Source organism: Triticum aestivum, chromosome 5B (assembly GCF_018294505.1).
Source record: "Triticum aestivum cultivar Chinese Spring chromosome 5B, IWGSC CS RefSeq v2.1, whole genome shotgun sequence".
Classification (NCBI taxonomy): Eukaryota; Viridiplantae; Streptophyta; class Magnoliopsida; order Poales; family Poaceae; genus Triticum; species Triticum aestivum.
The window spans coordinates 518,784,366-518,801,207 of record NC_057807.1 but is presented as its reverse complement, the minus strand read 5'-3'; positions in this window follow the sequence as shown (position 1 = coordinate 518,801,207).

Sequence of the window (16,842 nt, the reverse complement as noted above, 5' to 3'; positions counted from 1 at the left end):
CAAACTCGGTGGGAACGATTCGTTCATCTCGGTGGGACCGAAATGTTACGAAAAGGAAATAGAGAGTTTGCATTGTAATCTTGGTAGGACCGATTACACAAACTCGATGGGACCGATTTTGGTAATGGATACTATCGGTGTCAAAATCGGCGGATCTCGGGTAGGGGGTCCCAAACTGTGCGTCTAGGTGGATGGTAACAGGAGACAAGGGACACGATGTTTTTACCCAGGTTCGGGCCCTCTCGATGGAGGTAAAACCCTACTCCTGCTTGATTAATATTGATGATATGGGTAGTACAAGAGTAGATCTACCACGAGATCAGAGAGGCTAAACCCTAGAAGCTAGCCTATAGTATGATTGTTGTTCGTCCTACGGACTAAAACCCTCCGGTTTATATAGACACACCGGAGAGGGCTAGGGTTACACAGAGTCGGTTACAATGGGAGGAGATCTACATATCCGTATCGCCAAGCTTGCCTTCCACGCCAAGGGAAGTCCCATCCGGACACGGGACAAAGTCTTCAATTTTGTATCTTCATAATCCGGGAGTCCGGCCAAAGGTCATAGTCCGGCCATCCGGACACCCCCTAATCCACTACTCCCTCAGTAGCCCCTGAACCAGGCTTCAATGATGACGAGTTCGGCGCGCAAATTGTCTTTGGCATTGCAAGGCAGGTTCCTCCTCCGAATACTTCATAGAGGATGTTGAACACAAGGATAGTGTCCGGCTCTGCAAAATAATTTCCACATACCACCGTAGAGAGAATAATATTCGCACAAATCTAATCTGCTGACGTATACCGTAGCGTGACATCATGCCACAGCCAAGCCTTTATTCGAATCGTTTTACAGTCCCACCTCAGCATGTTTAGCGAGGCGGTTTCCTTGGCATGTCTTGTCGAAGCAGAGATCGTGTCCCCTTATTCCGGGATTCTCATTAATACGGGCGTGGGTAACCCAACCGTGCCATTGGTATGACTTATTAATTGAAAGTGAGTCCCAAACAGTCACGGGGATGGCTCTTGGTATTCAACCTCTTTATAAAGAGACCAAGGCTCGACTCCTTTCTTTCAATCCAATCAAATCCGCCTTTCGCCTCAAGTTCCAACACCCAAAGCTCCAGATTCAGGCGCTTTGGACCTTCGATGATGTCCGGCTCCGACCTCCAAGGCTGGTGAATGCCTTCCTCCGTTACGGAAGAAGGCGTGCGAAAGCTGAGAGATGCCACGTATCTAACCGGCGAAATCTCGCATAGGCTGCCTGCTCAAGGGCAGGCTATTCTCACTCCCCAGCCCGGTGAGAGCGTGGTGTTCGCATCTCACTTCCTTCGGGGGCTAAGCTTCCCGATTGATCCCTTCGTGAGGGGGCTCATGTTTTATTACGGGCTGGAATTTCATGACTTAGCTCCGGAGTCCATCCTCCAAATCTCATCGTTCATTGTCGTGTGTGAGGCCTTCCTCCATATTACTCCTCACTTCGGACTGTGGCTTAAGACCTTCAAGGTAGAACCGAAGATAATCGAGGGACAGCATGCTGAGTGTGGAGGTGCTATTATAAGCAAGATTGCCGATGCTCCATGGCCCGAGGGCTCTTTTCAAGAGGAGTTCGGCTTATGGCAACGAGAGTGGTTTTACATCACAGCTCCCAGGGGCACCACATGGGTGGCGCCACCCACTTTTCGCTCGGGTCCCCCACCACGACTAGCGTCATGGGTCAATAAAGGGCTTAACTGGGGGCCGTCCAAGGACGTGCCCTTGCTGCAGGGCCGCATTCGAGATCTCCTAGAAAGAGATATCAATTTGGCCGTAGTGGCGCAGGTCATGCTGATTCGCCGCATACTGCCCTGCAAACGTCGTCCCCTCCGTCTGTGGGAGTTTAATCCGGAAATACCATGAGCTCTCCAACATTTCATGGGCATGACGCCCGTGGAGATGTAAAAATTGTTCTTCGGATCACAAGCAATGTGTCCGTACTCGTCCGAGGACGCAGGTCTGAGCTGCAATCGCCCGGATACTCAAGTAAGTAGCCCTGTACCCGGACACGCTATCCGCACATTTATCGTAAAACTGCCCTTAAAAAGAGCTATCATTTAAACAGGAATGGATAGCGAAAACAAAGCTTATCAGGTGTCCGGCCCCCCTCCTTGAGACGACGCCGGATCCCGTGTTGACCAGGATGCTGGAGATTGCGCCTTTGGAAGAAGGTGAAGAGGGGAACCAAGAAGCTACCGCCTCCGCGAAGGAGGCTGTCAGGAAAGGAGGAATCAAGAATTCCCCTAACCAGGGAAAGAAAAGGACCGCCTCTGAAGACCCGGAGGCGATAGCCTCAAAGCGGGGGAAGAAATCTTCGTCAGAGGGTCCGGCGCCGAAGGGTGCCCCGGCCGCATTGCGGCCCCAAGGGGATCAGCTCTCCACCGAGCCGTAAGTAAAGAGAGGGGTTTCAAAATGAGTCACATCCCTGTTTTATTTCTGAGGAAGATAACCAAAATTTTACCTTGCAGTTCGGATCTCAACCCTTCTCAGTAGAGCTCATCTTCAGGGGATCTTCGTCCGGAGATGATGGAGAGCGGAACGCCTCCCCTAGCTGTACCGTCTTGCGAAGCGGGCGACCCCGAGGTGTCGTCTCGAAGGGTTTCTCCAAATCCGGCCTTTGAAAAAGGTCTTCGGACGAGTCCGGCACCTTCTGGTGCACGGTCGGGGGAGCTGAAGGATCTGCTCGGGCGAGCGTTTATCTCAGAAGAAAACCATGTGTTGATGAACACCGTGATTAGAAGGATTTCATCTGCGGAAAGCGGATTGTACAAGGCCGCCAGGAGTTTACTGGCAGGTTTTGAGGTAGGCGAAATGATGTACCTTTTGACAGTTCCACACATATAAAATGCGCCCTGTATAGATAGTAGCCCCTGAGACTCTGTGCGTTGTCAAAAATGACGGCGCGCAGAGGATCATAATCCCAGGTATAATATGTCACCTTTCCTATGCAGGTGGTGAGGTGTTCGGTGGCTATCCGAACTGATGAATTTGCCGAGCTAAAGCGGCAACTTGACGTGGCCGATGCCGACATCGCGCTTGTCAATGAGTGGCTAGATGACGCACAAGGTATGTAATGTCTCCGAAGACACCTGGTAAGAGGAGCTTGATGCTCGTACCTTATAACATGTGTGCATAATGCAGATGGTGCCGCTGCCATGGAGAACCTTCGGGCGGAACTTGCTCGAGCCAAGGAGCAAGCCAGGAAAAGCGATGCGGCTGCCTTAAAGGCGGCTGAAGAGCTAAAAGCCGAACAGGCTGCTCACTGTTAGTGCAAGAAGGAAATGGCCGAGATGGCTATAAAATTGAAGAATGCTGCCGACCGTTGCAAGCTTCTTGAAAAAGAAGATAGGGTGGCACATAAGGACCTAGAAAAGGTCACTGCAGAGGCCAAGGACACTCGCTCTACCATGAGAGCTATGAAGGAGGAGCTACTTCAGGCCGGAGATATCACGGCTGGAAAGCCCTATATGCTGCGGATGAAGTTTGGGGATCCTAAGTATGCTCCATTGGACCGGAAGTGGAGTGCGGCGAACACTTGTCTGGATTTGGCGGCGAGTGTCGCGGACGCGATCGAACACTTCCAGGGTCTAAATGACCATGAATTGGAAGAACTTTTTTGGTCGCAGTTCCACAACCCAGAGCGCCCACTTTCGGTATCCGATCGCTTGGCCGCATGGGCGGAGCTGAACAGGTTATCCGGACTCGCCATGAAGCATGTCGTGAGTCATCTGTGCCCGAAAGGGCCCGAGCCGAAGAGTTATTTTAGCTTGGTGCACCAGTTCCTTGGTGCGGTGCCGCATGTTGATGCAATGAAGAGGTCAGCGTGCATAGAGGGTGCATAGATGGCTCTTGCTCGTGTCAAGACATACTGGGCGGAGATGAAGGCCAGTGCTATTGCATCCCATGATTCGGACGAAAGCCGAGTACCTGCCGAGCACTATTTTGAAGAAGTTCTACAGGGCGCTCGTTTAATAGAGACGCAGTGCTCGAAGGATGTTATGTTCGAATAACATGTACTATTGTAAAACAATGTTTTGATGGAATATAAAAGCTTTTTATACTTGTGCTTTCAAGAATTAGAATACCTCATGTGCGGCCGTTAATGTATATGTGTATATAACCTGAAAGATGGCAGTCGTTGGCTTCAGCCCCCACGCATATAATGTGGGGGTGTTCATAGAAGGCGCATTTTCACACTTGATCCAACGTCTTGGTCCTATAAAGGAGGTGATAGCGCAGCGAACTAGGCAACCGGACTATAATGCTTTATCACTTTCACTTAGCCATAGGAGTTTGATAGTGGGGCTACTGAATAGCCCCTAGGGGCACCACGCTCACCCGAATTCGGGGAGCGTGTGTGCCTGACCGGGAAACGGCACTTCGTTAATGCGGAGGAATCCTAAAGATTCCGGCAAGTCATCGAGTGGTTGACCAGTCTCTCGATATATCATGACAGTCAGTTTTCGGCTTTCTCTACTGAGGTGCTCGCCTGGCTGAACCGGGGCACAATCGCAGTAGTTCTCCTGGTGCCGCCCTAGCCGATAGAGCAGAACGTAAGGCAGCAAAACACAGGAGCCGGGCAAACCCAACATTTGACCAAAGACATGATTCGGAGCTGATGCATATAAGGCCAAACTCGTGACGCCGAACACTCCCTAAGGTATTCGGTCTTTATGAAAACGGGCTGAACAAAAGCCCTTGGTAAGAAGCCCCTGGTGTCCAGGTACGCGCAGAATTCTGGCGTGGCCACATGCCAAGACGCTAGCCTCCTCCTCGGTTATAGCAAAAACCGGGGGATGTTATCAACAAGAGACAGTAAAAAAGGTTTATGCAGGGTCTTAATCTGAAAAGAATCCTTGAAACGGGTCCCTACTGCACGTCTGCGCCTGTGTCTCCGTTGTGTCGTATCCTGGACGGGTGTAGCACGGTGTTCGTGTTAAAAGATAGAAACTTAGTTGAAAACAATCATGCGAGAAATCTATGTTAAAATAAACAAAGTATAATACAGAAAATGGGTAGAATTGAGCTTTATTGTCTCTTGGTGTGAACGCGCGGAGCCCCTTGTACAGGGGTATGCGGCTATTAAGCCTTTGTATGTTTACACCGGACTCGTCGAGCCATGTCCGGGGTCTTGAACGACCTGTTTAGGTGCTCTAACTAGTAAAGCTGGTTTAGTGTGCGGCTGTCAAGGCAGCCGCACCATCGTCCGGGCTCGAGGAACGCTTGATATTTCCCTTTAATGAGATGATGCCTCGTGGACCGGGCATTTTGAGTGTAAGTGATGCATAATGCGGTATTGCGTTAAAGCGGGCGAAGGCTTCGCGTCCCAGTAGTGCTTGATAGCTACTTATGAATGGGGCGATGTGGAAGGTTAGCTTTTCGCTTTGGAAGTTGTCGGGGGAGCCGAACATAACTTCTAACAAGAGGGAACCCATACAATGGGTATCTGGGCCTGGCGTGACCCCTTGAAAGGAAGTGTTGCCATGGCGAATTATTACTGGGTTTATCCCCATTTTGCGGATTGTGTCCTGATATAGCAGGTTTAGATCACTGCCGCCGTCCATTAAGACTTGTGTAAAGTGGAGTCCGTCAATTATCGGATCTAAGACCAAGGTAGTCCAGCCTACGTTCCAGATACCTCTAGAGTAATACTGATGATCGAAGGTGATTGGTTGTAACAACCAGTGGTGGGACTCCTCTGGGACGGGCCGTATGGCGTGTATTTCCATAGGCGCCACTCTGTTTTTCCCTTTTGTCACATGAAGTGAATTTACTGTTTTGACTTCTTGCAGGAACTTCTTTTGTTCTCCGGTGCTCTGCTTGTGGGGTTCGTCATCATCCTCACTTGGTATGTCGAGCCCCTTGTGTTCGGCGTTGAGTTTGCCGGATTGCTTGAAGACCCAACAATCTCTGTGGGTGTGGTTTGCAGGCCTCCCGGGAGTACTATGGATTTGGCATATTTTGTCCAAGATTTTGTTGAGGTTAGATAGCTCGTCCCTATTATCTTTAGGGGGCGGATTTTTCTGATTCTGCCGAGAGCTTTTGAATCCGGCGTTGAGTGTCGTGCTCTTCGGGCTGTTATCCTTGGTCCGGCGTTGTTCCTTGCTATGGTGTGGTTTCCTGTTTCCATCTCCGGTTTCGGATGTACTTGGGTCGCTGGTGCTGCTTCTTGCCAACCAGCTATCCTCTCCTACGCAAAAGCGGGTCATGAGGCTTGTCAATGCGGCCATTGTTCTTGGCTTTTCTAGCCGAGGTGTCTGGCGAGCCATTCGTCTCGAACGCTATGTTTGAAAGCTGCTAGGGCTTCGGTGTCCGGACAGTCGACTATCTGATTCTTTTTAGTAAGAAATATGTTCCAGAGTTTTCGGGCTGACTCTCCGGGTTGTTGAGTTATATGACTTAGATCGTCTGCATCCGGAGGTCGTACATAGGTCCCTTGAAAATTTGCCCGAAAAGCATCCTCGAGCTCTTCCCAACTTCCTATGGTGTTTTCGGGAAGGCTTTTAAGCCAATGCTGGGCTGGCCCTTTGAGCTTGAGGGGTAAGTATTTTATGGCGTGGAGGTCATCTCCTCTAGCCATGTGTATGTGGAGGATATAATCCTCAATCCAGACTCCAGGGTCTGTTGTTCCATCGTATGCCTCTATGTTTACGGGCTTGAAGCCCACTGGAAATTCGTGGTCCAACACCTCATCGGTGAAACATAGGGGATGTGCGGTGCCCCGGTATTTGGGTGTGTCGTGATGTTCGGATATTTGTTGTGTTGCATTGCTTACTAGAGCTTGCTTTCTTGGCCCGTAGATAGATCTGGTTGGGTCGTCTTTTTGATGTGAATCCTTGTGCGGATTGCGTGCCGGATTGAGTGCGGCGCCCTTTGCCGCTCGATGTCGGCCATGGGGTCGTCTATCCGACCTGGTGGCTTCCTTGTTTTTTGACTGTGGGGGCTCTAAGGCCTCCTCATCAAATTCCGGTAGTAATTTTCTCTTCGGATAACTCTTTGTGTGGTGAATGTTGTCGTACTTGTGTGCGGTGTTGAGTACTTTTCCCCATCTGATTCTGAGTGCATCTTCCACTGTTTTGAGCTTCCGCTTCTGCTTTTTCAGGCTACGCGCAGTGGCGACGAGCCTTTTGTGGAGGTTCTTCTGCTCCAAATCAACTTGTCCGGTGTTGGACCGATTGTCACATCCCTAGTCTGGTATGACCTAGACTAGCTAGTCATTTGTGCATCATGTTTAAATTTCATTTAAATTTGAAATGAGGATTGGTGGAACCCTCAGAATCATTTTTGAAAATGACCCAAATAAAAATTTCTCCAAAAGGGTCCAAGAAAATGCTCATGTTGCTCTCTGAAAATATTGGACAGAGATAAAAATCAAACCAATATTTTTAGGAGCTCATGGATATTTATTTTGGCCATTTGGAATTAATCGATAAATATTTGCATTGGAAATATATTAGTTATATATATTAATATATGTCCAAAAATTATGCCATTTATAAAGGAGCTCTGGAATAATATATCTAGCTCCTGCAAAAATTGGCATAAGGTAATAAATTGATTTAATATTTTATTAAATCAAAAAAATGTCAGAAAAATTAGAAAACAAAAATAAAGAGGGAGACTTACCTGGGCTCCCCCTGTGCAGCCCAGCAGCAGCAGGCCGGCCCAGCCAGCAGGCGGCCCAGCCCGCCTCCTCCTCTGTCGTCTTCGTCCTCGACAGAGGGAGGGGAGCGTGCCCGGCGCGCGCGCGCCACCGCGCCACGCCACCAGCCTCCCTGCTTGCCTGGCCCCCCTCGTCGTCTGGACGATCCGCGCGTCGCCACGCCCCCCGTACCCTCTCACTCTCCCCCGATTCTTCTCTCCTCCTCCTCGCTCTCTCTCTCCCGTGTCCGAACGCGTCCGGTCGCCGCCGTTCGCCATAGCCGCCGCCACCGCCTCCCCTCGCCTCCGACACGCGCAGGAGCTCCGCCCCCTCGCCCTGAAGCTCTCCGTCAAGCCACAAGACGCCGGACGCCCTGTGGAGCCGCCGTCGCCATCGTCTTCCTCCTCGGACCCGTCGACCGCCGTCTCGATTCGCCGTCTCCAACGCGTCCCCGGCCCCGAGCAGCTGGAGGTCCGCGGTGAGCTCCGCCACCGTTCCCTCTCTTCTCCCCCTCGTTTCCGCGCCGTAGCGCCGTTCCCCACCACGGCCGAAGCTTCTCGCCGCCGTCCATGTCGCCGTCGCCGTCTCGGCCCGCCTCCGCCCAAACCAAGCACCCTCGTGCTCCCGGTGCCACGAGGGTGCCGCCGAGCCCCTCAGGTGGCCTCCCCGTGCCCCGCAGCCCGTTCCCCGATCGAAGCCGAGCTCCGGCCGCCGCCGCGAGCTTTGCTCCGGCGAGCTCCGGCCTCCCCGCTCTCCACCTGCCCCCAGATGCGCGAGAGCCCGGGCTACGCCCCGGTGCTCTCAGACGCCGTCCCCGTGGCCTGTGGCGCGGACTCCGCCGCGTCCAGAGGTCGCCGGCGGCGAGCCCCGTCGCCTGAGCCCCGCCATGTGGGCCCGGCCCGTCAGGTGATTAGCTTAGTGCTAATCACCGCTTAATTAACCCCCCTGAGGCTGACATGTGGGCCCCGGTGCCCCCTAATCTTTTAATTAAGTTAATCTAACCCCTGTTTAACCCCCTGTCACTGACGTGTGGACCCCACACGTCAGGTTTGACCCCAGTCAGCCGCAGTTGACTGCTGACGTCGTGCTGACGTCATGCTGGCGCAATATATATTTCTGGAATTAAATTAATCAGGAAATTCCAGAAATTGATTTAAACTTCAAAAATTCATATCAATTCAACCGTAGCTCAGATTAAAATAATTGATATATGAAAAATTATCAGAAAAATGCAATCTTTCCATCTGTACTAGTTTCATGCATGACAAACCAACTTATACATGCTGAATATGAGAAAACACATTATGGCATATATAAGAGCTTAATTTGGAGATGCATTTGAGCTTATGGTTCAAATGGACTTCAAACCAAATGATTACTAGTTGCATTAGCTCAAACAACATCACATCTTCATGCCATGTTCATGCATCATATTGTTGCATATGTTTGTGTATTGATTGTTGGCACCGTTCCTTCTCGATAGGTCTTGCTCCGGAGACGTTCCAGAGTACCTGTCTGTGAAGCAGTGCCTCCCTTGTTGATTTACCAGGCAAGCAAACCCCCTTGTTCATTCGATACAATCCTACTCTCTCGCTCCTGCTCTCAGTTATTGCATTAGGACAACAACGATTCATCTGCTACTTTGTGCTGCGGTAGTTGAACCCATTCCTCTGCATGACCTGTCATTGCCACAGTAAATAGTTGAAACCCACTAGCATGTGTAGGAGTTGATTGAGCCATGTTGTGTTCCTACCATGCTATGCCTGCTATTGCTTAGAGTTGTGTCAGGTCTGGTTCATTGGGAATGAATTGGAGTGTTACGATATGTTCTGATGCTGAGAGTGAAGTGTGTGAACACGATTTGGTAAAGGTAGCGGTGAGAGGCCATGTAGGAGTACATGGTGGGTTGTCTCACTGGAACCGTCCTTAAGCACTGAGTTCTATGTATGTTGTCCAATGACTCGATACTACCACACATTGGGTTCCGGTAACTCGACCCCTCTCGACTTATTAACCAACTTGATCTCTGTCCAGGAGTCGCAACTAGTTTCTGGTGTTTGTAGGTAGTGCTATTTTTCTACCAAGTGGCACCCGGCAGGGTGGGCTTGGGACAGACTAGGCACACGTGGCCTGGTGTACCGAGTGGCACCCGGATGGTGGGCTCGGGAACCCTGCACACATCGTTTGGGGCCGTGAGCGACACCCCGGCCGGATCTCCTTGCGGATGGAACCCGAATAGGCGATAAACCTGGACTAGAGTCTTGTGTGGTTAGTCAGGTCGTGGCCGACACCCTCGCCAGGCTTCCGCTTGAAGGTTGCCGAGATACATGACGTGTACATGGCGGTAAGTGGCGAGAGCGTGTGTGAAGAAGTACACCCCTGCAGGGTTAACATGATCTATTCGAATAGCCGGGTCCGCGGTTATGGACTTCTTGGATGCTTACATGGTACATAGACAACTTGAAGTGGATACTCTAAAATGCTCAAGACAAGTGTGAGTGCTATGGATGGCCTTCTCGTAGGGAGACGGGGATGAATCCATAGTAGTGTATTGTGTGGTGATTAGTGGACTCGTGTACGTTGTCTCACCTCAAGAGTTTCTGGTAGTCGTAGAACAGGATAGCCACAGAGTCAAAGCTGGCTTGCTGCAACTAAACCCCACATTACCCTCTTGATACAAATGCATGTATGATAGGATCTGATGTAAGTCTTGCTGAGTACCTTTGTACTCATGTTGCTTTATTTATGTTTTTGCAGCGGAGACTTCGGTCTTACTAGTGTTCTCGTGGACTTCGACTAGTAGCTTGTACCTCAGCTACGATCTTGATCGGACGTTGTAGATAGTCAGGCTTTCAGCCTTTTTCATTTATAGATGTCTGTACTCAGACATGTAATGCTTCCGTTTGTTGCTTGATTGCTCTGAATGTTGGGTCATGTGACCCCTGTTTGTAATAATGCTATGATGGCTCTTCTGAGCCTTTATCTATATGAGTTGTTGAGTTATGCTGTGATGCCATGTTGTACAGCACATACTTGCATGTTATGCGTACGTGTAATGTGTATTGCTATGTGTGGGATCTGACTATCTAGTTGTTTATCCTTAGTAGCCTCTCTTACCGGGAAATGTCTCCTAGTGCTTCCACTGAGCCCTGGTAGCTTGCTACTGCTCCGGAACACTTAGGCTGGCCGGCATGTGTCCTTCTTCGATCCTGTGTCTGTCCCTTCGGGGAAATGTCACGCGATGAATACCGGAGTCCTGTTAGCCCGCTACAGCCCGGTTCACCGGAGTCCTGTTAGCCCAGTGCTACAGCCTGGATTCACTCGCTGATGACCGACACGTTCGATGCTGGGTCATGGATGCCTGTCCCTGTAAGTTAGTGCCACTTTGGGTTTACGACTAGCCATGTCAGCCCGGGCTCTTTATCATATGGATGCTAGCGACACCATCATATACGTGTGCCAAAAGGCGCAAACGGTCCCGGGCAAAGGTAAGGCGACACCCGTGGGGATACCGTGCGTGAGGCCGCAAAGTGATATGAGGTGTTACATGCTAGATCGATGTGGCATTGAGTCGGGGTCCTGACAGCGCTGGTATCAGAGCCTGACTGCCTGTAGGATTACCAAGCCAAACTGGTCGAAGTTGAGTCTAGAAATTCTTTAGTTATGTAAGGGAATTGATTGTGGGAAGGAACGTAAGGCTCTTTTTACTCCTTATACCTCATGGCCTTCTGATCTGAGTCATCCTATCTTTCCTACGGGGTTAAGGAACTAGGCTTTCTCTTCCGTCTATCAGGATCACGTGTTACTACTCCGTAGTCCCATAGGATTGGTTGATCAGAGTCATACCCCAGTTTTGAGTATTTCCGGTGTAGTCTGTTTAGTATGATCTCAGAACCTTGAGTAATGCTGATGAGTATGTTACCACCCCATTTTTAGTAGGATGTCTCATTCTGAGCATTTTACTGCCGTTATGCTGCCGGAATTTCCCTAGGAGTTCGAGAGATACTAATTCCTTGTCCTACATTCTACAGTCTATAGTTGATGCTGACTCCGTCCCTGGTTTCGTTTCTCAGGATGTCATCAAGTTCTATTGTTCGTAGCCAGAACCATGGAGATGGTAGGGATGAGGATCCTCCCGACCCGCCTTCGTTGACAGAGTTCATGTTAGAAATGGAGAGGAACAAGCGTGAGTCTAACCGTTTGTTGGCACGTATCGAGGAGAACACCGCACATCAGTCCAATAAGTCTGCGACCATTCATGACTTCATTCGCTTGCACCCACCTACCTTTCATCATTCCATCGAGCCACTCGATGCAGATGACTGGCTCCGTAGCATCACTCATAAGCTGCGTTCCGCGAGCGTAGCTGAAGATGACAAGGTCACCTATGCCACATACCACCTGGAAGGTCCTGCTAGTCTTTGGTGGCAGAACTATGAGGCTATGCTTCCAGCTGGCCAGATTCCTACCTGGAGGGATTTCACTGAGGCTTTTCGCGAGCATCACATTCCCCAGGCCCTCATTGATCGCAAGAGAGAAGAGTTCTGTAGTTTCACCCAGAATAAGATGGCTGTTGATGCTTATAGCAGAGAGTTCGAGAACCTTGCCCGCTATGCCACAGAAGAAGTGTCCACGGACGCCAAGAAGCAGGCTAGGTTCCGGAAGGGTCTCAACCCCAAGTTGCGTCGTGATCTCCACCTGCATCATTGTGATACATTCCAAGCCCTTGTGAACAAGGCCATCAATGCAGAGACAGCTCAGCTCACTTACGAGGAGTCTCGTAAGCACACCCGTGATTTGGGATCTTCCTCTGGCTCTAGTTCCCAGAAGCGCCGGATTTGGGTTCCAAACTCCGCTCTTCCTTCCGGATATGCACCGAGGCCATCCTATGTGGTGCCTTCCCCAGCTCAGTCGTATGTTCCACCCAGGCCTACTGGTAGACCGCTTGTCAGTGCGGGTCCACGTCCAACCTCAGGGACTTGCTTCACATGCGGGAAGCCAGGACACTATGCACGTGACTGCTCTCAGACTAGTTATGCTCCACCCCAGCCCGAGAAGACTGTTGGCTGTGTTAAGCCATCACGCAAGATGATCAGTGTCAAGTCAGCCCCACTGAACGTGGACGTGTGCATCACGTCTCAGCTAAAGACGCTCATGATGATCCGGATGTCGTTCTTGGTACACTCCTTGTCAATTGTCACCCAGCATCAGTTCTATTCGATACTGGAGCATCTCACTCCTTCATTTCTGAAGGCTATGCTCGTTTGCACGACATGTCATTTTGTGATATGCCAACTCCGCTTGAAATCCAAACCCCAGGGTCTAGATGGCAGACCACCAGAATCAGCCATGGTAATGAAATCCTTGTTGACAGACTTGTATTCCTTGCATCACTTGTAGCCCTCAAGTCCTCAGATATTAACATCATCTTGGGTATGGACTGGATGACAGCTCATCATGCCAAGATTGATTGTTACACAAGATCTGTTCAGCTTACACACCCATCTGGCAAGATAGTCACTGTCTCCACTAGAGTTGCAAAGCGTCAGCTCTATTCTCTTAATGCCAGCCCTCTTCCAGACCTTGAAGATATCCCGGTAGTCCGTGACTTTCCGGATGTCTTTCCAGAGGAACTGCCAGGTGTTCCACCTGACAGAGATGTAGAGTTCGTCATAGATCTTATCCCAGGAACTGCTCCAATCTCTAGGAGACCTTACAAGATGGCACCCTTAGAACTAGCCGAGCTTAAGAAACAACTTGATGAGTCCTTGCAAAAGGGTTTCATCCGTCCTAGTTCTTCTCCTTGGGCTTGCCCCGTCCTCTTCGTCAAGAAGAAGGATGGTACGGACCGGATGGTTGTAGATTATCGTCCCGTTAATTTGGTCACGATAAAGAACAAGTATCCGCTCCCCAGGATCAACGACCTGTATGATCAGCTCGCTGGATCCTCAGTCTTCTCCAAGATGGATTTAAGGTTAGGATACCACCAAATCAAGATCAGAAACGGGGACATTCCCAAGACAGCTTTTGTCACTCGTTATGGCCAGTACGAGTACACCGTCATGTCCTTTGGCCTAACCAACGCCCCAGCCACATTCTCCCGCTTGATGAACTCGATCTTCATGGAGTACTTAGATAAGTTCGTCGTGGTTTACCTCGATGATATTCTTATTTACTCGAAGAACGAGGAAGAGCATGCCGAACATCTTAGACTTGTGTTAGAAAAACTCAGAGAGCACCGCCTTTATGCCAAGTTCTCCAAGTGTGAATTTTGGTTGCCAGAAGTGACCTACCTAGGCCACGTAATCTCTGGTAAGGGCATTGCTGTCAATCCCGAGAGAGTTCAGGCTGTTCTCGATTGGACTCCACCTGAAACCGTTAAACAAGTTAGGAGTTTCCTTGGTCTAGCCAGCTATTGTCGCCGCTTTGTTGAAAACTTCTCCAAAGTAGCCAAACCCCTCACGGAACTTCTCAAGAAAGATAAAAAGTTCGAGTGGTCCCCACAGTGTGAGTACAGTTTTCAGGAACTGAAAAGACGCCTGACTTCTGCTCCCGTACTTGTGCCACCGGATTTCACAAAGGACTTTGTTATCTACTGCGACGCCTCACGACAGGGACTAGGTTGCATTCTTATGCAGGATCGTCATGTGATTGCCTATGCATCTCGACAGTTGCATCCACATGAGGAGAATTATCCTACACATGATCTAGAGCTTGCAGCCGTAGTCTATGCACTCAAGACCTGGCGACATTACCTCCTTGGTAAACGTTGCGAGATCTACACCGATCACCAGAGTCTCAAGTATATCTTCACCCAACCGGATCTGAACCTTAGGCAAAGACGTTGGTTGGAGTTGATCACAGATTATGATCTAGGGATTACCTACACCCCAGGCAAAGCCAATGTCATGGCTGATGCTCTAAGCCGTAAATCCTATTGCAACAATCTCATGTTGCAGCAAGGCCAACCACTTCTCCATGAGGAATTCTGTAAGCTTAACCTTCACATTGCTCCTCACGGATTCCTTTCTACCTTGGTGGCGAAACCTACCCTTGAGGATCAGATCATACGAGCCAGAAGCATGATACGGGGATTTCCCGGATCAAGAGAAACATTAAGAAGGGAGTTGGTGGATGTTTCTCTATGGATGATCGTGGTGTTGTTTTCTTTGAGAATCGCTTGGTGGTTCCCAAGAAGCAACATCTTCGACAATTGATTCTTAAGGAGGCACATGAATCTCCTCTCACGATTCATCCCGGTAGCACTAAGACGTATCAGGACCTACGCAGAGGTTCTGGTGGACTAGGATGAAGAGAGAAATCGCTGAGTTCATTGCTAAATGTGACGTTTGTCGTCGTGTTAAGGCAGAGCATCAACGACCTGCTGGCATCCTTCAGCCTTTAGCTATTCCTGAGTGGAAATGGGATAAAGTTGGTATGGACTTCATCACCGGCTTTCCCAGGACCAAGAAAGGGAATAACGCTATCTTCGTAGTCGTTGATCGTCTTTCCAAAGTGGCTCACTTCCTTCCTGTTCGAGAGAGTATCACTGCTAGTCAGCTTGCTGACTTATACATTTCTCGAATAGTATCACTTCATGGTGTTCCACTAGAGATCAATTCAGACCGTGGCAGTCTTTTCACTTCTCATTTCTGGGAGAGTTTCCAAACTGCCATGGGAACCCATCTTTCCTTCAGTACCGCTTTCCACCCTCAGTCGAGTGGTCAGGTGGAACGGGTCAACCAAATTCTCGAAGACATGCTTAGAGCTTGCGTTATCTCATTCGGTATGGATTGGGAGAAGTGTCTTCCTTTTGCCGAGTTTGCTTATAACAATAGCTATCAATCCAGCCTCAAGAAAGCTCCTTTTGAAGTTCTCTATGGACGAAGATGTCGAACACCTTTGAACTGGTCAGAAACCGGTGAAAGACAATTCTTTGGACCGGACATGATCCAGGAGGCAGAAGAGCAAGTTCGCATCATTCGTGGGAATTTGAAAACAGCCCAGTCTCATCAAAAGAGTCAGTATGATCGTCATCATAAGGATATGACTTATGAAGTTGGCAAAAAGGCTTACCTTCGGGTTACTCCTTTGAAGGTTACCCATCGTTTCGGTATCAAGGGCAAGTTGGCTCCTCGTTACATTGGTCCTTTTCGTATTCTCGCTAAACGAGGAGAGGTTGCCTACCAATTGGAACTACCCCCACATCTTTCTCGAGTTCATGATGTCTTCCACGTCTCTCAACTCAGGCGTTGCTTCTCGGATCCCATCCGTGGAGTGGACCACGAAACGCTTGATCTCCAAGATAACTCACATACCGAGAGTACCCGGTTCGCATTCTTGATCAAGCAGAGCGTGTTACCCGACGTCAGAACATCAAGTTTCTCAAAGTTCAGTGGTCTCATCATTCCGAGAGAGAAGCTACTTGGGAGCGAGAAGATCGTCTTCGATTGGAGTACCCCGCTTTCTTTCCGTCGACCCCTGAATCTCGGGACGAGATTCTTTCAAGTGGGGGCGAGTTGTCACATCCCTAGTCTGGTATGACCTAGACTAGCTAGTCATTTGTGCATCATGTTTAAATTTCATTTAAACTTGAAATGAGGATTGGTGGAACCCTCAGAATCATTTTTGAAAATGACCCAAATAAAAATTTCTCCAAAAGGGTCCAAGAAAATGCTCATGTTGCTCTCTGAAAATATTGGACAGAGATAAAAATCAAACCAATATTTTTAAGAGCTCATGGATATTTATTTTGGCCATTTGGATTAATCCGATAAATATTTGCATTGGAAATATATTAGTTATATATATTAATATATGTCCAAAAATTATGCCATTTATAAAGGAGCTCTGGGATAATATAGTTAGCTCCTGCAAAAATTGGCATAAGGTAATTAAATGATTTAATATTTTAATTAAATCAAAACAAATGTCAGAAAAATAGAAAACAAAAATAAAAGAGGGAGACTTACCTGGGCCTCCTCCCTGTGCAGCCCAGCAGCAGCAGGCCGGCCCAGCCAGCAGGCGGCCCAGCCCGCCTCCTCCTCTGTCGTCTTCGTCCTCGACAGAGGGAGGGGAGCGCGCCCGGCGCGCGCGCGCGCCACCGCGCCACGCCACCAGCCTCCCTGCTTGCCTGGCGCCCCCCTTGTCGCTCTGGACGATCCCGC